Source organism: Schistocerca nitens, chromosome 2 (genome assembly GCF_023898315.1).
Source record: "Schistocerca nitens isolate TAMUIC-IGC-003100 chromosome 2, iqSchNite1.1, whole genome shotgun sequence".
NCBI classification, from domain to species: Eukaryota; Metazoa; Arthropoda; class Insecta; order Orthoptera; family Acrididae; genus Schistocerca; species Schistocerca nitens.
In genome coordinates this window covers 1,204,539,854-1,204,564,318 of record NC_064615.1, presented here as the reverse complement: position 1 = coordinate 1,204,564,318, position 24,465 = coordinate 1,204,539,854, and positions in this window count along the sequence as shown.

Genomic DNA, 24,465 nt, shown 5'->3' with positions numbered 1-24,465 from the left:
TCCGATGCAATTTCTGTGTTTCATCGTCAATGGGAAGGTCCAAGGGATACAGTAAACCTGCAGAGGTGCGTCGGAATGTAAAACTGGTGACACAGGAAACGCTCAAAACATAGACAGTAGGAAGAATCAGTCTTCCTGTACTTAATTCGGCATTGTGTCTCTTATATTTATTTCCGATGAAATTTCTGTGTTTCAGCGTGAATGGGAAGGTCGAAGGGATATAGTAAACCTGCAGAGGTGCATCGGAAAGTAAAACTGATGACACAGGAAACGCTCAAAACATAGACAGTAGGAAGACTCAGTCTTCCTGTATTTACGTCGGCATTGTGTCTCTTATATTTAATTCCGATGCAATTTCTGTGTTTCATCGTCACTGTCAAGGTCCAAGGGATACAGTAAACCTGTAGGGGTGCATCGGAATGTAAAACTGGTGACACAGGAAACGCTCAAATTATAGACAGTAGTATGACTCAGTCTTCCTGTCCTTAAGTCGGCATTGTGTCACTTATAATTAATTCCGATGCAATTTCTGTGTTTCATCGTCAATGGGAGGTCCAAGGGATACAGTAAACCTGCAGAGGTGCATCGGAATGTAAAACTAGTGGCACAGGAAACAATCAAAGCATAGACAGTTGGAAGACTCAGTCTTCCTGTACTTAAGTCGGCATTGTGTTTTTATATTTAATTCCGATGCAATTCTTGTGTTTCATCGTCACTGTGAAGGTCCAAGGTATACAGTAAACCTGTAGAGGTGCATCGGAATGTAAAACTGGTGACACAGGAAACGCTCAAATTTTAGACAGTAGGAAGACTTAGTCTTCCTGTACTTAAGTCGGCATTGTGTCTCTTATATTTAATTCCGATGCAATTTCTGTGTTTCATCGTAAATGGGAAGGTCCAAGGGTACAGAAAACCTGCAGAGGTGAATCAGAATTTAAAACTGGTGACACAGGAAACGCCAACACATAGACAGAGGAAGACTCATTCTTCCTGTACTTAAGTCGGCATTGTGTCTCTTATATTTAATTCCGATGCAATTTCTGTGTTTCATCGTCAATGGGAAGGTCCAAGGGATACAGTAAACCTGCAGAGGTGCATCGGAATGTAAAACTAGTGACACAGGAAACGCTCAAAATATAGACAGTAGGAAGACTCAGTCTTCCTGTACTTAAGTCGGCATTGTGTCTCTTACATTTAATTCCGATGCAATATCTGTGTTTCATCGTCAATGGGAAGGTCCAAGGGATACAGTAAACCTGCAGAGGTGCATCGGAATGTAAAACTGGTGACACAGGAAACGCTCAAAACATAGGCAGTAGGAAGACTCTGTCTTCCTGTACTTAAGTCGTCATTGTGTCTCTTATATTTATTTCCGATGAAATTTCAGTGTTTCATCGTGAATGGGAAGGTCCAAGGGATATAGTAAACCTGCAGAGGTGCATCGGAAAGTAAAACTGATGACACAGGAAACGCTCAAATCATAGACAGTAGGAAGACTTAGTCTTTCTGTACTTAAGTCGGCATTGTGTCTCTTATATTTAATTCCGATGCAATTTCTGTTTTTCATCGTCAATGGGAAGGTCCAAGGGATACAGTAAACCTGCAGAGGTGCATCGGAATGTAAAACTGATGACACAGAAAACGCTCAAAACATAGACAGTAGGAAGACTCAGTCTTCCTGTACTTAAGACGGCATTGTGTCTCTTATATTTAATTCCGATGCAATTTCTGTGTTTCATCGTCAATGGGAAGGTCCAAGGGATACAGTAAAACTGCAGAGGTGCATCGGAATGTAAAACTGGTGACACAGGAAACGCTCAAATAACTGACAGTGGGGAGACTCGGTCTTCCTGTACTTAAGTCGGCATTGTGTCTCTTATATTTAATTCCGATGCAATTTCTGTGTTTCATCGTCAATGGGAAGGTCCAAGCGATACAGTAAACCTGCAGAGGTGCATCGGAATGTAAAACTAGCGACACAGGAAACAATCAAAACATAGACAGTTGGAAGACTCAGTCTTCCTGTACTTAAGTCGGCATTGTGTCTCTTATATTTAATTCCGATGCAATTTCTGTGTTTCATCATTAATGGGAAGGTCCAAGGGATACAGTAAACCTGCAGAGGTGCATCGGAATGTAAAACTGGTGGCACAGGAGACGCTCAAAACATAGACAGTAGGAAGACTCAGCCTTACTGTACTTAAGTCGGCATTGTGTCTCTTATATTTATTTCCGATGAAATTTCTGTGTTTCATCGTGAATGGGATGGTCCAAGGGATATAGTAAACCTGCAGAGGTGCATCGGAAAGTAAAACTGATGACACACGAAACGGTCAAAACATAGACAGTAGGAAGACTTAGTCTTCCTGTACTTAAGTCGGCATTGTGTCTCTTATATTTAATTCCGATGCAATTCCTGTGTTTCATCGTCACTGTGAAGGTCCAAGGGATACAGTAAACCTGTAGAGGTGCATCCGAATGTAAAACTAGTGACACAGGAAACGCTCAAAACATAGACAGTAGGAAGACTCAGTCTTCCTGTACTTAAGTCGGCATTGTGTCTCTTATATTTAATTCCGATGCAATTTCTGTGTTTCATCGACAATGGGAAGGTCCAAGGGATACAGTAAACCTGCGGAGGTGCATCGGAATGTAAAACTGGTGACACAGGAAACGCTCAAAACATAGACAGTAGGAATACTCAGTCTTCCTGTACTTAAGTCAGCATTGTGTCTCTTATATATATTTCCGATGAAATTTCTGTGTTTCATCTTGAATGGGAAGGTCCAAGGGATGTAGTAAACCTGCAGAGGTGCATCGGAAAGTAAAACTGATGACACAGGAAACGCTCAAAACATAGACAGTAGGAAGACTTAGTCATCCTGTACTTAAGTCGGCATTGTGTTTCTTATATTTAATTCCGATGCAATTCCTGTGTTTCATCGTCACTGTGAAGGTCCAAGGGATACAGTAAACCGGTAGAGGTGCATCGGAATGTAAAACTGGTGACACAGGGAACGCTCAAATTATAGACAGTAGGAAGACTTAGTCTTCCTGTACTTAAGTCGGCATTGTGTCTCTTATATTTAATTCCGATGCAGTTTCTGTGTTTCATCGTCAATGGGAATGTCCAAGGGATACAGTAAACCTGCAGAGGTGCAACAGAATGTAAAACTGGTGACACAGGAAACGCTCAACTCATAGACGGTAGGAAGACTCATTCTTCCTGTACTTAAGTCGGCATTGTGTCTCTTATATTTAATTCCGATGCAATTACTGTGTTTCATCGTCAATGAGAAGGTCCAAGGGATACAGTAAACCTGCAGAGGTGCATCGCAATGTAAAACTGATGACACAGGAAACGCTCAAAACATAGACAGTAGGAAGACTCAGTCTTCCTGTACTTAAGTCGGCATTGTGTCTCTTACATTTAATTCCGATGCAATATCTGTGTTTCATCGTCAATGGGAAGGTCCAAGGGATACAGTAAACCTGCAGAGGTGCATCGGAATGTAAATCTGGTGACACAGGAAACGCTCAAAACATAGGCAGTAGGAAGACTCAGTCTTCCTGTACTTAAGTCGTCATTGTGTCTCTTATATTTATTTCCGATGAAATTTCTGTGTTTCATCGTGAATGGGAAGGTCCAAGGGATAAAGTAAACCTGCAGAGGTGCATCGGAAAGTAAAACTGATGACACAAGAAACGCTCAAAACTTAGACAGTAGGAAGACTTAGTCTTCCTGTACATAAGTCGGCATTTTGTCTCTTATATTTAATTCCGATGCAATTTCTGTTTTTCATCGTCAATGGGTAGGTCCAAGGCATACAGTAAACCTGCAGAGGTGCATCGGAATGTAAAACTGGTGACACAGGAACCGCTCAAACATTGACCGTATGAAGACTGTTTTCTTGTACTTAAGTCGGCATTGTGTCTCTTATATTTAATTTCGATGCAATTTCTGTGTTTCATCGTCAATGGGAAGGTCCAAGGGATACAGTAAAACTGCAGAGGTGCATCGGAATGTAAAACTGGTGACACAGGAAACGCTCATATTACAGACAGTAGGAAGACTCGGTCTTCCTGTACTTAAGTCGGCATTGTGTCTCTTATATTTAATTCCGATGCAATTCCTGTGTTTCATCGTCACTGTGAAGGTCCAAGGGATACAGTAAACCTGTAGAGGTGCATCCGAATGTAAAACTAGTGACACAGGAAACGCTCAAAACATAGACAGTAGGAAGACTCAGTCTTCCTGTACTTAAGTCAGCATTGTGTCTCTTATATTTAATTCCGATGCAATATCTGTGTTTCATCGTCAATGGGAAGATCCAAGGGATACAGTAAACCTGCGGAGGTGCATCGGAATGTAAAACTGGTGACACAGGAAACGCTCAAAACATAGACAGTACGAATACTCAGTCTTCCTGTACTTAAGTCGGCATTGTGTCTCTTATATATATTTCCGATGAAATTTCTGTGTTTCATCGTGAATGGGAAGGTCCAAGGGATATAGTAAACCTGCAGAGGTGCATCGGAAAGTAAAACTGATGACACAGGAAACGCTCAAAACATAGACAGTAGGAAGACTTAGTCTTCCTGTACTTAAGTCGGCATTGTGTTTCTTATATTTAATTCCGATGCAATTCCTGAGTTTCATCGTCACTGTGACGGTCCAAGGGATACAATAAACCGGTAGAGGTGCATCGGAATGTAAAACTGGTGACACAGGAAACGCTCAAATTATAGACTGTAGGAAGACTTAGTCTTCCTGTACTTAAGTCGGCATTGTGTCTCTTATATTTAATTCCGATGCAATTTCTGTGTTTCATCGTCAATGAGAAGGTCCAAGGGATACAGTAAACCTGCAGAGGTGCATCGCAATGTAAAACTGATGACACAGGAAACGCTCAAAACATAGACAGTAGGAAGACTCAGTCTTCCTGTACTTAAGTCGGCATTGTGCCTCTTACATTTAATTCCGATGCAATTTCTGTGTTTCATCGTCAATGGGAAGGTCCAAGGGATACAGTAAACCTGCAGAGGTGCAACAGATTGTAAAACTGGTGACACAGGAAACGCTCAACACATAGACAGTAGGAAGACTCATTCTTCCTGTACTTAAGTCGGCATTGTGTCTCTTATATTTAATTCCGATGCAATTTCTGTGTTTCATCGTCAATGAGAAGGTCCAAGGGATACAGTAAACCTGCAGAGGTGCATCGCAATGTAAAACTGATGACACAGGAAACGCTCAAAACATAGACAGTAGGAAGACTCAGTCTTCCTGTACTTAAGTCGGCATTGTGCCTCTTACATTTAATTCCGATGCATTTTCTGTGTTTCATCGTCAATGGGAAGGTCCAAGGGATACAGTAAACCTGCGGAGGTGCATCGGAATGTAAAACTGGTGACACAGGAAACGCTCAAAACATAGACAGTAGGAATACTCAGTCTTCCTGTACTTAAGTCGGCATTGTGTCTCTTATATATATTTCCGATGAAATTTCTGTGTTTCATCGTGAGTGGGAAGGTCCAAGGGATATAGTAAACCTGCAGAGGTGCATCGGAAAGTAAAACTGATGACACAAGAAACGCTCAAAACTTAGACAGTAGGAAGACTTAGTCTTCCTGTACATAAGTCGGCATTGTGTCTCTTATATTTAATTCCGATGCAATTTCTGTGTTTCATCGTCAATGAGAAGGTCCAAGGGATACAGTAAACCGGTAGAGGTGCATCGGAATGTAAAACTGGTGACACAAGAAACGCTCAAATTATAGACAGTAGGAAGACTCATTCTTCCTGTACTTAAGTCGGCATTGTGTCTCTTATATTTAATTCCGATGCAATTTCTGTGTTTCATCGTCAATGAGAAGGTCCAAGGGATACAGTAAACCTGAAGAGGTGCATCGCAATGTGAAACTGATGACACAGGAAACGCTCAAAACATAGACAGTAGGAAGACTCAGTCTTCCTGTACTTAAGTCGGCATTGTGTCTCTTATATTTAATTCCGATGCAATTTCTGTGTTTCATCGTCAATGGGAAGGTCCAAGGGATACAGTAAACCTGCAGAGGTGCATCGGAATGTAAAACTGGTGACACAGGAACCGCTCAAACATTGACCGTATGAAGACTGTTTTCTTGTACTTAAGTCGGCATTGTGTCTCTTATATTTAATTTCGATGCAATTTCTGTGTTTCATCGTCAATGGGAAGGTCCAAGGGATACAGTAAAACTGCAGAGGTGCATCGGAATGTAAAACTGGTGACACAGGAAACGCTCATATTACAGACAGTAGGAAGACTCGGTCTTCCTGTACTTAAGTCGGCATTGTGTCTCTTATATTTAATTCCGATGCAATTCCTGTGTTTCATCGTCACTGTGAAGGTCCAAGGGATACAGTAAACCTGTAGAGGTGCATCCGAATGTAAAACTAGTGACACAGGAAACGCTCAAATCATAGACAGTAGGAAGACTCAGTCTTCCTGTACTTAAGTCAGCATTGTGTCTCTTATATTTAATTCCGATGCAATTTCTGTGTTTCATCGTCAATGGGAAGGTCCAAGGGATACAGTAAACCTGCGGAGGTGCATCGGAATGTAAAACTGGTGACACAGGAAACGCTCAAAACATAGACAGTACGAATACTCAGTCTTCCTGTACTTAAGTCGGCATTGTGTCTCTTATATATATTTCCGATGAAATTTCTGTGTTTCATCGTGAATGGGAAGGTCCAAGGGATATAGTAAACCTGCAGAGGTGCATCGGAAAGTAAAACTGATGACACAGGAAACGCTCAAAACATAGACAGTAGGAAGACTTAGTCTTCCTGTACTTAAGTCGGCATTGTGTTTCTTATATTTAATTCCGATGCAATTCCTGTGTTTCATCGTCACTGTGACGGTCCAAGGGATACAGTAAACCGGTAGAGGTGCATCGGAATGTAAAACTGGTGACACAGGAAACGCTCAAATTATAGACAGTAGGAAGACTTAGTCTTCCTGTACTTAAGTCGGCATTGTGTCTCTTATATTTAATTCCGATGCAATTTCTGTGTTTCATCGTCAATGGGAAGGTCCAAGGGATACAGTAAACCTGCAGAGGTGCAACAGAATGTAAAACTGGTGACACAGGAAACGCTCAAAACATAGACAGTAGGAAGACTCATTCTTCCTGTACTTAAGCCGGCATTGTGTCTCTTATATTTAATTCCGATGCAATTTCTGTGTTTCATCGTCAATGAGAAGGTCCAAGGGATACAGTAAACCTGCAGAGGTGCTTCGCAATGTAAAACTGATGACACAGGAAACGCTCAAAACATAGACAGTAGGAAGACTCAGTCTTCCTGTACTTAAGTCGGCATTGTGTCTCTTACATTTAATTCCGATGCAATTTCTGTGTTTCATCGTCATTGGGAAGGTCCAAGGGATACAGTAAACCTGCGGAGGTGCATCGGAATATAAAACTGGTGACACAGGAAACGCTCAAAACATAGACAGTAGGAAGACTCAGTCTTCCTATAATTAAGTCGGCATTGTGTCTCTTATATATATTTCCGATGAAATTTCTGTATTTCATCGTGAGTGGGAAGGTCCAAGGGATATAGTAAACCTGCAGAGGTGCATCGGAAAGTAAAACTGATGACACAAGAAACGCTCAAAGCTTAGACAGTAGGAAGACTTAGTCTTCCTGTACATAGGTCGGCATTGTGTCTCTTATATTTAATTCCGATGCAATTTCTGTTTTTCATCGTCAATGGGAAGGTCCAAGGCATACAGTAAACCTGCAGAGGTGCATCCAAATGTAAAACTTGTGACACAGGAACCGCTCAAACATTGACCGTATGAAGACTGTTTTCTTGTACTTAAGTCGGCATTGTGTCTCTTATATTTAATTTCGATGCAATTTCTGTGTTTCATCGTCAATGGGAAGGTCCAAGGGATACAGTAAACCTGCAGAGGTGCATCGGAATGTAAAACTGGTGACACAGGAACCGCTCAAACATTGACCGTATGAAGACTGTTTTCTTGTACTTAAGTCGGCGTTGTGTCTCTTATATTTAATTTCGATGCAATTTCTGTGTTTCATCGTCAATGGGAAGGTCCAAGGGATACAGTAAACCTGCAGAGGTGCATCGGAATGTAAATCTGGTGACACAGGAAACGCTCAAAACATAGGCAGTAGGAAGACTCAGTCTTCCTGTACTTAAGTCGTCATTGTGTCTCTTATATTTATTTCCGATGAAATTTCTGTGTTTCAACGTGAATGGGAAGGTCCAAGGGATAAAGTAAACCTGCAGAGGTGCATCGGAAAGTAAAACTGATGACACAAGAAACGCTCAAAACTTAGACAGTAGGAAGACTTAGTCTTCCTGTACATAAGTCGGCATTTTGTCTCTTATATTTAATTCCGATGCAATTTCTGTTTTTCATCGTCAATGGGAAGGTCCAAGGCATACAGTAAACCTGCAGAGGTGCATCGGAATGTAAAACTGGTGACACAGGAAACGCTCATATTACAGACAGTAGGAAGACTCGGTCTTCCTGTACTTAAGTCGGCATTGTGTCTCTTATATTTAATTCCGATGCAATTCCTGTGTTTCATCGTCACTGTGAAGGTCCAAGGGATACAGTAAACCTGTAGAGGTGCATCCGAATGTAAAACTAGTGACACAGGAAACGCTCAAAACATAGACAGTACGAATACTCAGTCTTCCTGTACTTAAGTCGGCATTGTGTCTCTTATATATATTTCCGATGAAATTTCTGTGTTTCATCGTGAATGGGAAGGTCCAAGGGATATAGTAAACCTGCAGAGGTGCATCGGAAAGTAAAACTGATGACACAGGAAACGCTCAAAACATAGACAGTAGGAAGACTTAGTCTTCCTGTACTTAAGTCGGCATTGTGTTTCTTATATTTAATTCCGATGCAATTCCTGAGTTTCATCGTCACTGTGACGGTCCAAGGGATACAATAAACCGGTAGAGGTGCATCGGAATGTAAAACTGGTGACACAGGAAACGCTCAAATTATAGACTGTAGGAAGACTTAGTCTTCCTGTACTTAAGTCGGCATTGTGTCTCTTATATTTAATTCCGATGCAATTTCTGTGTTTCATCGTCAATGAGAAGGTCCAAGGGATACAGTAAACCCGCAGAGGTGCATCGCAATGTAAAACTGATGACACAGGAAACGCTCAAAACATAGACAGTAGGAAGACTCAGTCTTCCTGTACTTAAGTCGGCATTGTGCCTCTTACATTTAATTCCGATGCAATTTCTGTGTTTCATCGTCAATGGGAAGGTCCAAGGGATACAGTAAACCTGCAGAGGTGCAACAGATTGTAAAACTGGTGACACAGGAAACGCTCAACACATAGACAGTAGGAAGACTCATTCTTCCTGTACTTAAGTCGGCATTGTGTCTCTTATATTTAATTCCGATGCAATTTCTGTGTTTCATCGTCAATGAGAAGGTCCAAGGGATACAGTAAACCTGCAGAGGTGCATCGCAATGTAAAACTGATGACACAGGAAACGCTCAAAACATAGACAGTAGGAATACTCAGTCTTCCTGTACTTAAGTCGGCATTGTGCCTCTTACATTTAATTCCGATGCAATTTCTGTGTTTCATCGTCAATGGGAAGGTCCAAGGGATACAGTAAACCTGCGGAGGTGCATCGGAATGTAAAACTGGTGACACAGGAAACGCTCAAAACATAGACAGTAGGAATACTCAGTCTTCCTGTACTTAAGTCGGCATTGTGTCTCTTATATATATTTCCGATGAAATTTCTGTGTTTCATCGTGAGTGGGAAGGTCCAAGGGATATAGTAAACCTGCAGAGGTGCATCGGAAAGTAAAACTGATGACACAAGAAACGCTCAAAACTTAGACAGTAGGAAGACTTAGTCTTCCTGTACATAAGTCGGCATTGTGTCTCTTATATTTAATTCCGATGCAATTTCTGTGTTTCATCGTCAATGAGAAGGTCCAAGGGATACAGTAAACCGGTAGAGGTGCATCGGAATGTAAAACTGGTGACACAAGAAACGCTCAAATTATAGACGGTAGGAAGACTCATTCTTCCTGTACTTAAGTCGGCATTGTGTCTCTTATATTTAATTCCGATGCAATTTCTGTGTTTCATCGTCAATGAGAAGGTCCAAGGGATACAGTAAACCTGCAGAGGTGCATCGCAATGTAAAACTGATGACACAGGAAACGCTCAAAACATAGACAGTAGGAAGACTCAGTCTTCCTGTACTTAAGTCGGCATTGTGTCTCTTATATTTAATTCCGATGCAATTTCTGTGTTTCATCGTCAATGGGAAGGTCCTAGGGATACAGTAAACCTGCAGAGGTGCATCGGAATGTAAAACTGGTGACACAGGAACCGCTCAAACATTGACCGTATGAAGACTGTTTTCTTGTACTTAAGTCGGCATTGTGTCTCTTATATTTAATTTCGATGCAATTTCTGTGTTTCATCGTCAATGGGAAGGTCCAAGGGATACAGTAAAACTGCAGAGGTGCATCGGAATGTAAAACTGGTGACACAGGAAACGCTCATATTACAGACAGTAGGAAGACTCGGTCTTCCTGTACTTAAGTCGGCATTGTGTCTCTTATATTTAATTCCGATGCAATTCCTGTGTTTCATCGTCACTGTGAAGGTCCAAGGGATACAGTAAACCTGTAGAGGTGCATCCGAATGTAAAACTAGTGACACAGGAAACGGTCAAATCATAGACAGTAGGAAGACTCAGTCTTCCTGTACTTAAGTCAGCATTGTGTCTCTGATATTTAATTCCGATGCAATTTCTGTGTTTCATCGTCAATGGGAAGGTCCAAGGGATACAGTAAACCTGCGGAGGTGCATCGGAATGTAAAACTGGTGACACAGGAAACGCTCAAAACATAGACAGTACGAATACTCAGTCTTCCTGTACTTAAGTCGGCATTGTGTCTCTTATATATATTTCCGATGAAATTTCTGTGTTTCATCGTGAGTGGGAAGGTCCAAGGGATATAGTAAACCTGCAGAGGTGCATCGGAAAGTAAAACTGATGACACAGGAAACGCTCAAAACATAGACAGTAGGAAGACTTAGTCTTCCCGTAGTTAAGTCGGCATTGTGTTTCTTATATTTAATTCCGATGCAATTCCTGTGTTTCATCGTCACTGTGACGGTCCAAGGGATACAGTAAACCGGTAGAGGTGCATCGGAATGTAAAACTGGTGACACAGGAAACGCTCAAATTATAGACAGTAGGAAGACTTAGTCTTCCTGTACTTAAGTCGGCATTGTGTCTCTTATATTTAATTCCGATGCAATTTCTGTGTTTCATCGTCAATGGGAAGGTCCAAGGGATACAGTAAACCTGCAGAGGTGCAACAGAATGTAAAACTGGTGACACAGGAAACGCTCAAAACATAGACAGTAGGAAGACTCATTCTTCCTGTACTTAAGTCGGCATTGTGTCTCTTATATTTAATTCCGATGCAATTTCTGTGTTTCATCGTCAATGAGAAGGTCCAAGGGATACAGTAAACCTGCAGAGGTGCATCGCAATGTAAAACTGATGACACAGGAAACGCTCAAAACATAGACAGTAGGAAGACTCAGTCTTCCTGTACTTAAGTCGGCATTGTGTCTCTTACATTTAATTCCGATGCAATTTCTGTGTTTCATCGTCAATGGGAAGGTCCAAGGGATACAGTAAACCTGCGGAGGTGCATCGGAATATAAAACTGGTGACACAGGAAACGCTCAAAACATAGACAGTAGGAATACTCAGTCTTCCTATAATTAAGTCGGCATTGTGTCTCTTATATATATTTCCGATGAAATTTCTGTATTTCATCGTGAGTGGGAAGGTCCAAGGGATATAGTAAACCTGCAGAGGTGCATCGGAAAGTAAAACTGATGACACAAGAAACGCTCAAAGCTTAGACAGTAGGAAGACTTAGTCTTCCTGTACATAGGTCGGCATTGTGTCTCTTATATTTAATTCCGATGCAATTTCTGTTTTTCATCGTCAATGGGAAGGTCCAAGGCATACAGTAAACCTGCAGAGGTGCATCCAAATGTAAAACTTGTGACACAGGAACCGCTCAAACATTGACCGTATGAAGACTGTTTTCTTGTACTTAAGTCGGCATTGTGTCTCTTATATTTAATTTCGATGCAATTTCTGTGTTTCATCGTCAATGGGAAGGTCCAAGGGATACAGTAAACCTGCAGAGGTGCATCGGAATGTAAAACTGGTGACACAGGAACCGCTCAAACATTGACCGTATGAAGACTGTTTTCTTGTACTTAAGTCGGCGTTGTGTCTCTTATATTTAATTTCGATGCAATTTCTGTGTTTCATCGTCAATGGGAAGGTCCAAGGGATACAGTAAAACTGCAGAGGTGCATCGGAATGTAAAACTGGTGACACAGGAAAAGCTCATATTACAGACAGTAGGAAGACTCGGTCTTCCTGTACTTAAGTCGGCATTGTGTCTCTTATATTTAATTCCGATGCAATTCCTGTGTTTCATCGTCACTGTGAAGGTCCAAGGGATACAGTAAACCTGTAGAGGTGCATCCGAATGTAAAACTAGTGACACAGGAAACGCTCAAAACATAGACAGTAGGAAGACTCAGTCTTCCTGTACTTAAGTCAGCATTGTGTCTCTTATATTTAATTCCGATGCAATTTCTGTGTTTCATCGTCAATGGGAAGGTCCAAGGGATACAGTAAACCTGCGGAGGTGCATCGGAATGTAAAACTGGTGACACAGGAAACGCTCAAAACATAGACAGTACGAATACTCAGTCTTCCTGTACTTAAGTCGTCATTGTGTCTCTTATATATATTTCCGATTAAATTTCTGTGTTTCATCGTGAATGGGAAGGTCCAAGGGATATAGTAAACCTGCAGAGGTGCATCGGAAAGTAAAACTGATGACACAGGAAACGCTCAAAACATAGACAGTAGGAAGACTTAGTCTTCCTGTACTTAAGTCGGCATTGTGTTTCTTATATTTAATTCCGATGCAATTCCTGAGTTTCATCGTCACTGTGACGGTCCAAGGGATACAATAAACCGGTAGAGGTGCATCGGAATGTAAAACTGGTGACACAGGAAACGCTCAAATTATAGACTGTAGGAAGACTTAGTCTTCCTGTACTTAAGTCGGCATTGTGTCTCTTATATTTAATTCCGATGAAATTTCTGTGTTTCATCGTCAATGGGAAGGTCCAAGGGATACAGTAAACCTGCAGAGGTGCAACAGAATGTAAAACTGGTGACACAGGAAACGCTCAACACATAGACAGTAGGAAGACTCATTCTTCCTGTACTTAAGTCGGCATTGTGTCTCTTATATTTAATTCCGATGCAATTTCTGTGTTTCATCGTCAATGAGAAGGTCCAAGGGATACAGTAAACCTGCAGAGGTGCATCGCAATGTAAAACTGATGACACAGGAAACGCTCAAAACATAGACAGTAGGAAGACTCAGTCTTCCTGTACTTAAGTCGGCATTGTGCCTCGTACTTTTAATTCCGATGCAATTTCTGTGTTTCATCGTCAATGGGAAGGTCCAAGGGATACAGTAAACCTGCGGAGGTGCATCGGAATGTAAAACTGGTGACACAGGAAACGCTCAAAACATAGACAGTAGGAATACTCAGTCTTCCTGTACTTAAGTCGGCATTGTGTCTCTTATAAATATTTCCGATGAAATTTCTGTGTTTCATCGTGAGTGGGAAGGTCCAAGGGATATAGTAAACCTGCAGAGGTGCATCGGAAAGTAAATCTGATGACACAAGAAACGCTCAAAACTTAGACAGTAGGAAGACTTAGTCTTCCTGTACATAAGTCGGCATTGTGTCTCTTATATTTAATTCCGATGCAATTTCTGTGTTTCATCGTCAATGAGAAGGTCCAAGGGATACAGTAAACCGGTAGAGGTGCATCGGAATGTAAAACTGGTGACACAGGAACCGCTCAAACATTGACCGTATGAAGACTGTGTTCTTGTACTTAAGTCGGCATTGTGTCTCTTATATTTAATTTCGATGCAATTTCTGTGTTTCATCGTCAATGGGAATGTCCAAGGGATACAGTAAAACTGCAGAGGTGCATCGGAATGTGAAACTGGTGACACAGGAAACGCTCATATTACAGACAGTAGGAAGACTCGGTCTTCCTGTACTTAAGTCGGCATTGTGTCTCTTATATTTAATTCCGATGCAATTTCTGTGTTTCATCGTCAATGGGACGGGTGCAAGGGATACAGTAAACCTGCAGAGGTGCAACAGAATGTAAAACTGGTGACACAGGAAACGCTCAAAACATAGACAATAGGAAGACTCATTCTTCCTGTACTTAAGTCGGCATTGTGTCTCTTATATTTAATTCCGATGCAATTTCTGTGTTTCATCGTCAATGAGAAGGTCCAAGGGATACAGTAAACCTGCAGAGGTGCATCGCAATGTAAAACTGATGACACAGGAAACGCTCAAAACATAGACAGTAGGAAGACTCAGTCTTCCTGTACTTAAGTCGGCATTGTGTCTCTTACATTTAATTCCGATGCAATTTCTGTGTTTCATCGTCAATGGGAAAGTCCAAGGGATACAGTAAACCTGCGGAGGTGCATCGGAATGTAAAACTGGTGACACAGGAAACGCTCAAAACATAGACAGTAGGAATACTCAGTCTTCCTGTAATTAAGTCGGCATTGTGTCTCTTATATATATTTCCGATGAAATTTCTGTGTTTCATCGTGAGTGGGAAGGTCCATGGGATATAGTAAACCTGCAGAGGTGCATCGGAAAGTAAAACTGATGACACAAGAAACGCTCAAAGCTTAGACAGTAGGAAGACTTAGTCTTCCTGTACATAGGTCGGCATTGTGTCTCTTATATTTAATTCCGATGCAATTTCTGTTTTTCATCGTCAATGGGAAGGTCCAAGGCATACAGTAAACCTGCAGAGGTGCATCCAAATGTAAAACTTGTGACACAGGAACCGCTCAAACATTGACCGTATGAAGACTGTTTTCTTGTACTTAAGTCGGCATTGTGTCTCTTATATATAATTTCGATGCAATTTCTGTGTTTCATCGTCAATGGGAAGGTCCAACGGATACAGTAAAACTGCAGAGGTGCATCGGAATGTAAAACTGGTGACACAGGAAACGCTCATATTACAGACAGTAGGAAGACTCGGTCTTCCTGTACTTAAGTCGGCAGTGTGTCTCTTATATTTAATTCCGATGCAATTTCTGTGTTTCATCGCCAATGGGAAGGTCTAAGGGATACAGTAAAACTGCAGAGCTGCATCAGAATGTAAAACTGGGGACACAGGAAACGCTCAGAACATAGAGAGTAGGCAGACTCAGTCTTCCTGTTTTTAAGTCGGCATTGTGTCTCTTATATTTAATTTCGATGCAATTTCTGTGTTTCATCGTCAATGGGAAGGTCCAAGGGATATAGTAAACCTGCAGAGGTGCATCGGAAAGTATAACTGATGACACACGAAACGCTCAAAACATAGACAGTAGGAAGACTTAGTCTTCCTGTACTTAAGTCGGCTTTGTGTCTCTTATATTTAATTCCGATGCAATTCCTGTGTTTCATCGTCACTGTGAAGGTCCAAGGGATACAGTAAACCTGTAGAGGTGCATCCGAATGTAAAACTAGTGACACAGGAAACGCTCAAAACATAGACAGTAGGAAGACTCAGTCTTCCTGTACTTAAGTCGGCATTGTGTCTCTTATATTTAATTCCGATGCAATTTCTGTGTTTCATCGTCAATGGGAAGGTCTAAAGGATACAGTAAACCTGCGGAGGTGCATCGGAATGTAAAACTGGTGACACAGGAAACGCTCAAAACATAGACAGTAGGAATACTCAGTCTTCCTGTACTTAAGTCGGCATTGTGTCTCTTATATATATTTCCGATGAAATTTCTGTGTTTCATCGTGAATAGGAAGGTCCAAGGGATATAGTAAACCTGCAGAGGTGCATCGGAAAGTAAAACTGATGACACAGGAAACGCTCAAAACATAGACAGTAGGAAGACTTAGTCTTCCTGTACTTAAGTAGGCATTGTGTTTCTTATATTTAATTCCGATGCAATTCCTGTGTTTCATCGTCACTGTGAAGGTCCAAGGGATACAGTAAACCGGTAGAGGTGCATCGGAATGTAAAACTGGTGACACAGGAAACGCTCAAATTATAGACAGTAGGATGACTTAGTCTTCCTGTACTTAAGTCGGCATTGTGTCTCTTATATTTAATTCCGATGCAATTTCTGTGTTTCATCGTCAATGGGAAGGTCCAAGGGATACAGTAAACCTGCAGAGGTGCAACAGAATGAAAAACTGGTGACACAGGAAACGCTCAACACATAGACAGTAGGAAGACTTATTCTTCCTGTACTTAAGTCGGCATTGTGTCTATTATATTTAATTCCGATGCAATTTCTGTGTTTCATCGTCAGTGAGAAGGTCCAAGGGATACAGTAAACCTGCAGAGGTGCATCGCAATATAAAACTGATGACACAGGAAACGCTCAAAACATAGACAGTAGGAAGACTCAGTCTTCCTGCACTTAAGTCGGCATTGTGTCTCTTACATTTAATTCCGATGCAATTTCTGTGTTTCATCCTCAATGGGAAGGTCCAAGGGATACAGTAAACCTGCAGAGGTGCATCGGAATGTAAATCTGGTGACACAGGAAACACTCAAAACATAGGCAGTAGGAAGACTCAGTCTTCCTGTACTTAAGTCGTCATTGTGTCTCTTATATTTATTTCCGATGAAATTTCTGTGTTTCATCGTGAATGGGAAGGTCCAAGGGATATAGTAAACCTGCAGAGGTGCATCGGAAAGTAAAACTGATGACACAAGAAACGCTCAAAACTTAGACAGTAGGAAGACTTAGTCTTCCTGTACATAAGTCGGCATTGTGTCTCTTATATTTAATTCCGATGCAATTTCTGTGTTTCATCGCCAATGGGAAGGTCTAAGGGATACAGTAAACCTGCAGAGGTGCATCGGAATGTAAAACTGGTGACACAGGAAACGCTCAAAACATAGACAGTAGGAAGACTCAGTCTTCCTGTACTTAAGTCGGCATTGTGTCTCTTATATATATTTCCGATGAAATTTCTGTGTTTCATCGTGAATGGGAAGGTCCAAGGGATATAGTAAACCTGCAGAGGTGCATCGGAAAGTAAAACTGATGACACAGGAAACGCTTAAAACATAGACAGTAGGAAGACTTAGTCTTCCTGTACTTAAGTCGGCATTGTGTTTCTTATATTTAATTCCGATGCAATTCCTGTGTTTCATCGTCACTGTGAAGGTCCAAGGGATACAGTAAACCTGTAGAGGTGCATCGGAATGTAAAACTGGTGACACAGGAAACGCTCAAATTATAGACAGTAGGGAGACTTAGTCTTCCTGTACTTAAGTCGGCATTGTGTCTCTTATATTTAATTCCGATGCAATTTCTGTGTTTCATCGCCAATGGGAAGGTCTAAGGGATACAGTAAAACTGCAGAGCTGCATCAGAATGTAAAACTGGGGACACAGGAAACGCTCAGAACATAGAGAGTAGGCAGACTCAGTCTTCCTGTTTTTAAGTCGGCATTGTGTCTCTTATATTTAATTCCGATGCAATTTCTGTGTTTCATCGTCAATGGGAAGGTCCAAGCGATACAGTAAATCTGCAGAGGTGCATCGGAATGTAACACTAGTGACACAGGAAACAATCAAAACATAGACAGTTGGAAGACTCAGTCTTCCCGTACTTAAGTCGGCATTGTGTCTCTTATATTTAATTCCGATGCAATTTCCGTGTTTCATCGCCAATGGGAAGGTCCAAGGCATACAGTAAACCTGCAGAGGTGCATCGGAATGTAAAACTTGTGACACAGGAACCGCTCAAACATTGACCGTATGAAGACTGTTTTCTTGTACTTAAGTCGGCATTGTGTCTCTTATATTTAATTTCGATGCAATTTCTGTGTTTCATCGTCAATGGGAAGGTCCAAGGGATACAGTAAAACTGCAGAGGTGCATCGGAATGTAAAACTGGTGACACAGGAAACGCTCATATTACAGACAGTAGGAAGACTCGGTCTTCCTGTACTTAAGTCGGCATTGTGTCTCTTATATTTAATTCCGACGCAATTTCTGTGTTTCATCGCCAATGGGAAGGTCTAAAGGATACAGTAAAACTGCAGAGCTGCATCAGAATGTAAAACTGGGGACACAGGAAACGCTCAGAACATAGAGAGTAGGAAGACTCAGTCTTCCTGTACTTAAGTCGGCATTGTGTCTCTTATATTTATTTCCGATGAAATTTCTGTGTTTCATCGTGAATGGGAAGGACCAAGGGATATAGTAAACCTGCAGAGGTGCATCGGAAAGTAAAACTGATGACACACGAAACGCTCAAAACATAGACAGTAGGAAGACTAATTCTTCCTGTACTTAAGTCGGCTTTGTGTCTCTTATATTTAATTCCGATGCAATTCCTGTGTTTCATCGTCACTGTGAAGGTCCAAGGGATACAGTAAACCTGTAGAGGTGCATCCGAATGTAAAACTAGTGACACAGGAAACGCTCAAAACATAGACAGTAGGAAGACACAGTCTTCCTGTACTTAAGTCGGCATTGTGTCTCTTATATTTAATTCCGATGCAATTTCTGTGTTTCATCGTCAATGGGAAGGTCCAAGGGATACAGTAAACCTGCAGAGGTGCATCGGAATGTAAAACTGGTGACACAGGAAACGCTCAAAACATAGACAGTAGGAAGACTCAGTCTTCCTGTACTTAAGTCGGCATTGTGTCTCTTATATATATTTCCGATGAAATTTCTGTGTTTCATCGTGAATGGGAAGGTCCAAGGGATATAGTAAACCTGCAGAGGTGCATCGGAAAGTAAAACTGATGACACAGGAAACGCTTAAAACATAGACAGTAGGAAGACTTAGTCTTCCTGTACTTAAGTCGGCATTGTGTTTCTTATATTTAATTCCGATGCAATTCCTGTGTTTCATCGTCACTGTGAAGGTCCAAGGGATACAGTAAACCTGTAGAGGTGCATCGGAATGTAAAACTGGTGACACAGGAAACGCTCAAATTATAGACAGTAGGGAGACTTAGTCTTCCTGTACTTAAGTCGGCATTGTGTCTCTTATATTTAATTCCGATGCGTTTTCTGTGTTTCATCGTCAATGGGAAGGTCCAAGGGATACAGTAAACCTGCAGAGGTGCAACAGAATGTAAAACTGGTGACACAGGAAACGCTCAACACATAGACAGTAGGAAGACTCATTCTTCCTGTACTTAAGTCGGCATTGTGTCTCTTATATTTAATTCCGATGCAATTTCTGTGTTTCATCGTCAATGGGAAGGTCCAAGGGATACAGTAAACCTGCAGAGATGCATCGCAATGTAAAACTGATGACACAGGAAACGCTCAAAACATAGACAGTAGGAAGACTCAGTCTTCCTGTACTTAAGTCGGCATTGTGTCTCTTACATTTAATTCCGATGCAATTTCTGTGTTTCATAGTCAATGGGAAAGTCCAAGGGATAAAGTAAACCTGCAGAGGTGCATCGGAATGTAAATCTGGTGACACAGGAAACGCTCAAAACATAGGCAGTAGGAAGACTCAGTCTTCCTGTACTTAAGTCGTCATTGTGTCTCTTATATTTATTTCCGATGAAATTTCTGTGTTTCATCGTGAATGGGAAGGTCCAAGGGATATAGTAAACCTGCAGAGGTGCATCGGAAAGTAAAACTGATGACACAAGAAACGCTCAAAACTTAGACAGTTGGAAGACTTAGTCTTCCTGTACTTAAGTCGCCATTTTGTCTCTTATATTTAATTCCGATGCAATTTCTGTTTTTCATCGTCAATGGGAAGGTCCAAGGCATACAGTAAACCTGCAGAGGTGCATCGGAATGTAAAACTGATGACACAGAAAACGCTCAAAACATAGACAGTAGGAAGACTCAGTCTTCCTGTACTTATGTCGGCATTGTGTCTCTTATATTTAATTCCGATGCGAGTTCTGTGTTTCATCGACAATGGGAAGGTCCAAGGGATACAGTAAACCGGCAGAGATGCATCGGAATGTAAAACTGGTGACACAGGAACCGCTCAAACATTGACCGTATGAAGACTGTTTTCTTGTACTTAAGTCGGCATTGTGTCTCTTATATTAAATTTCGATGCAATTTCTGTGTTTCAGCGTCAATGGGAAGGTCCAAGGGAAACAGGAAACCTGCAGAGGTGCATCGGAATGTAAAACTGGTGACACAGGAAACGCTCAAAACATAGAGAGTAGGAAGACTCAGTCTTCCTGTACTTAAGTCGGCATTGTGTCTCTTATATTTAGTTCCGATGCAATTTCTGTGTTTCATCTACAATGGGAAGGTCCAAGGGATACAATAAACCTGCAGAGGTGCATCGGAAAGTAAAACTGGTGACACAGGTAACGCTCAAAGCATAGACAGTAGGAAGACTCAATCTTCCTATACTTAAGTCGGCATTGTGTCTCTTATATTTATTTCCGATGAAATTTCTGTGTTCCATCGCCAATGGGAAGGTCCAAGGGATACAGTAAAACTGCAGAGCTGCATCAGAATGTAAAACTGGGGACACAGGAAACGCTCAAAACATAGAGAGTAGGCAGACTCAGTCTTCCTGTTTTTAAGTCGGCATTGTGTCTCTTATATTTAATTCCGATGCAATTTTTGTGTTTCATCGTCAATGGGAAGGTCCAAGGCATACAGTAAACCTGCAGAGGTGCATCGGAATGTAAAACTTGTGACACAGGAACCGCTCAAACATTGACCGTATGAAGACTGTTTTCTTGTACTTAAGTCGGCATTGTGTCTCTTATATTTAATTTCGATGCAATTTCTGTGTTTCATCGTCAATGGGAAGGTCCAAGGGATACAGTAAAACTGCAGAGGTGCATCGGAATGTAAAACTGGTGACACAGGAAACGCTCATATTACAGACAGTAGGAAGACTCGGTCTTCCTGTACTTAAGTCGGCATTGTGTCTCTTATATTTAATTCCGACGCAATTTCTGTGTTTCATCGCCAATGGGAAGGTCTAAAGGATACAGTAAAACTGCAGAGCTGCATCAGAATGTAAAACTGGGGACACAGGAAACGCTCAGAACATAGAGAGTAGGAAGACTCAGTCTTCCTGTACTTAAGTCGGCATTGTGTCTCTTATATTTATTTCCGATGAAATTTCTGTGTTTCATCGTGAATGGGAAGGACCAAGGGATATAGTAAACCTGCAGAGGTGCATCGGAAAGTAAAACTGATGACACACGAAACGCTCAAAACATAGACAGTAGGAAGACTAATTCTTCCTGTACTTAAGTCGGCTTTGTGTCTCTTATATTTAATTCCGATGCAATTCCTGTGTTTCATCGTCACTGTGAAGGTCCAAGGGATACAGTAAACCTGTAGAGGTGCATCCGAATGTAAAACTAGTGACACAGGAAACGCTCAAAACATAGACAGTAGGAAGACACAGTCTTCCTGTACTTAAGTCGGCATTGTGTCTCTTATATTTAATTCCGATGCAATTTCTGTGTTTCATCGTCAATGGGAAGGTCCAAGGGATACAGTAAACCTGCAGAGGTGCATCGGAATGTAAAACTGGTGACACAGGAAACGCTCAAAACATAGACAGTAGGAAGACTCAGTCTTCCTGTACTTAAGTCGGCATTGTGTCTCTTATATATATTTCCGATGAAATTTCTGTGTTTCATCGTGAATGGGAAGGTCCAAGGGATATAGTAAACCTGCAGAGGTGCATCGGAAAGTAAAACTGATGACACAGGAAACGCTTAAAACATAGACAGTAGGAAGACTTAGTCTTCCTGTACTTAAGTCGGCATTGTGTTTCTTATATTTAATTCCGATGCAATTCCTGTGTTTCATCGTCACTGTGAAGGTCCAAGGGATACAGTAAACCTGTAGAGGTGCATCGGAATGTAAAACTGGTGACACAGGAAACGCTCAAATTATAGACAGTAGGGAGACTTAGTCTTCCTGTACTTAAGTCGGCATTGTGTCTCTTATATTTAATTCCGATGCGTTTTCTGTGTTTCATCGTCAATGGGAAGGTCCAAGGGATACAGTAAACCTGCAGAGGTGCAACAGAATGTAAAACTGGTGACACAGGAAACGCTCAACACATAGACAGTAGGAAGACTCATTCTTCCTGTACTTAAGTCGGCATTGTGTCTCTTATATTTAATTCCGATGCAATTTCTGTGTTTCATCGTCAATGGGAAGGTCCAAGGGATACAGTAAACCTGCAGAGATGCATCGCAATGTAAAACTGATGACACAGGAAACGCTCAAAACATAGACAGTAGGAAGACTCAGTCTTCCTGTACTTAAGTCGGCATTGTGTCTCTTACATTTAATTCCGATGCAATTTCTGTGTTTCATAGTCAATGGGAAAGTCCAAGGGATAAAGTAAACCTGCAGAGGTGCATCGGAATGTAAATCTGGTGACACAGGAAACGCTCAAAACATAGGCAGTAGGAAGACTCAGTCTTCCTGTACTTAAGTCGTCATTGTGTCTCTTATATTTATTTCCGATGAAATTTCTGTGTTTCATCGTGAATGGGAAGGTCCAAGGGATATAGTAAACCTGCAGAGGTGCATCGGAAAGTAAAACTGATGACACAAGAAACGCTCAAAACTTAGACAGTTGGAAGACTTAGTCTTCCTGTACTTAAGTCGCCATTTTGTCTCTTATATTTAATTCCGATGCAATTTCTGTTTTTCATCGTCAATGGGAAGGTCCAAGGCATACAGTAAACCTGCAGAGGTGCATCGGAATGTAAAACTGATGACACAGAAAACGCTCAAAACATAGACAGTAGGAAGACTCAGTCTTCCTGTACTTATGTCGGCATTGTGTCTCTTATATTTAATTCCGATGCGAGTTCTGTGTTTCATCGACAATGGGAAGGTCCAAGGGATACAGTAAACCGGCAGAGATGCATCGGAATGTAAAACTGGTGACACAGGAACCGCTCAAACATTGACCGTATGAAGACTGTTTTCTTGTACTTAAGTCGGCATTGTGTCTCTTATATTAAATTTCGATGCAATTTCTGTGTTTCAGCGTCAATGGGAAGGTCCAAGGGAAACAGGAAACCTGCAGAGGTGCATCGGAATGTAAAACTGGTGACACAGGAAACGCTCAAAACATAGAGAGTAGGAAGACTCAGTCTTCCTGTACTTAAGTCGGCATTGTGTCTCTTATATTTAGTTCCGATGCAATTTCTGTGTTTCATCTACAATGGGAAGGTCCAAGGGATACAATAAACCTGCAGAGGTGCATCGGAAAGTAAAACTGGTGACACAGGTAACGCTCAAAGCATAGACAGTAGGAAGACTCAATCTTCCTATACTTAAGTCGGCATTGTGTCTCTTATATTTATTTCCGATGAAATTTCTGTGTTCCATCGCCAATGGGAAGGTCCAAGGGATACAGTAAAACTGCAGAGCTGCATCAGAATGTAAAACTGGGGACACAGGAAACGCTCAAAACATAGAGAGTAGGCAGACTCAGTCTTCCTGTTTTTAAGTCGGCATTGTGTCTCTTATATTTAATTCCGATGCAATTTTTGTGTTTCATCGTCAATGGGAAGGTCCAAGGGATACAGTAAACCTGCAGAGGTGCAACGGAATGTAAAACTGGTGACACAGGAAACGCTCAAATTATAGACAGTAGGAAGACTCAGTCTTCCTGTTCTTAAGTCGGCATTGTGTCACTTATAATTAATTCCGATGCAATTTCTGTGTTTCATCGTCAATGGGAAGGTCCAAGGGATACAGTAAACCTGCAGAGGTGCATCGGAATGTAAAACTAGTGACACAGGAAACAATCAAAACATAGACAGTAGGAAGACTCAGTCTTCCTGTACTTAAGTCGGCATTGCGTCTCTTAAATTTAATTCCGATGCAATTTCTGTGTTTCATCGTTAATGGGAAGGTCCAAGGGATACAGTAAACCTGTAGAGGTGCATCGGAATGTAAAACTAGTGACACAGGAAACGCTCAAAACATAGTAGGACAGTAGGAAGACTCAGCCTTCCTGTACTTAAGTCGGCATTGTGTCTCTTGTTTTTATTTCCGATGAAATTTCTGTGTTTCATCGTAAATGGGAAGGTCCAAGGGATACAGTAAACCTGCAGAGGTGCATCGGAATGTAAAACTGGTGACACAGGTAACGCTCAAAACATAGACAGTAGGAAGACTCAGTCTTCCGGTACTTAAGTCGGCATTGTGTCTCTTATATTTTATTCCGATGCAATTTCTGTGTTTCATCGGCAATGGGAAGGTCCAAAGGATACAGAAAACCTGCAGAGGTGCATCGGAATGTA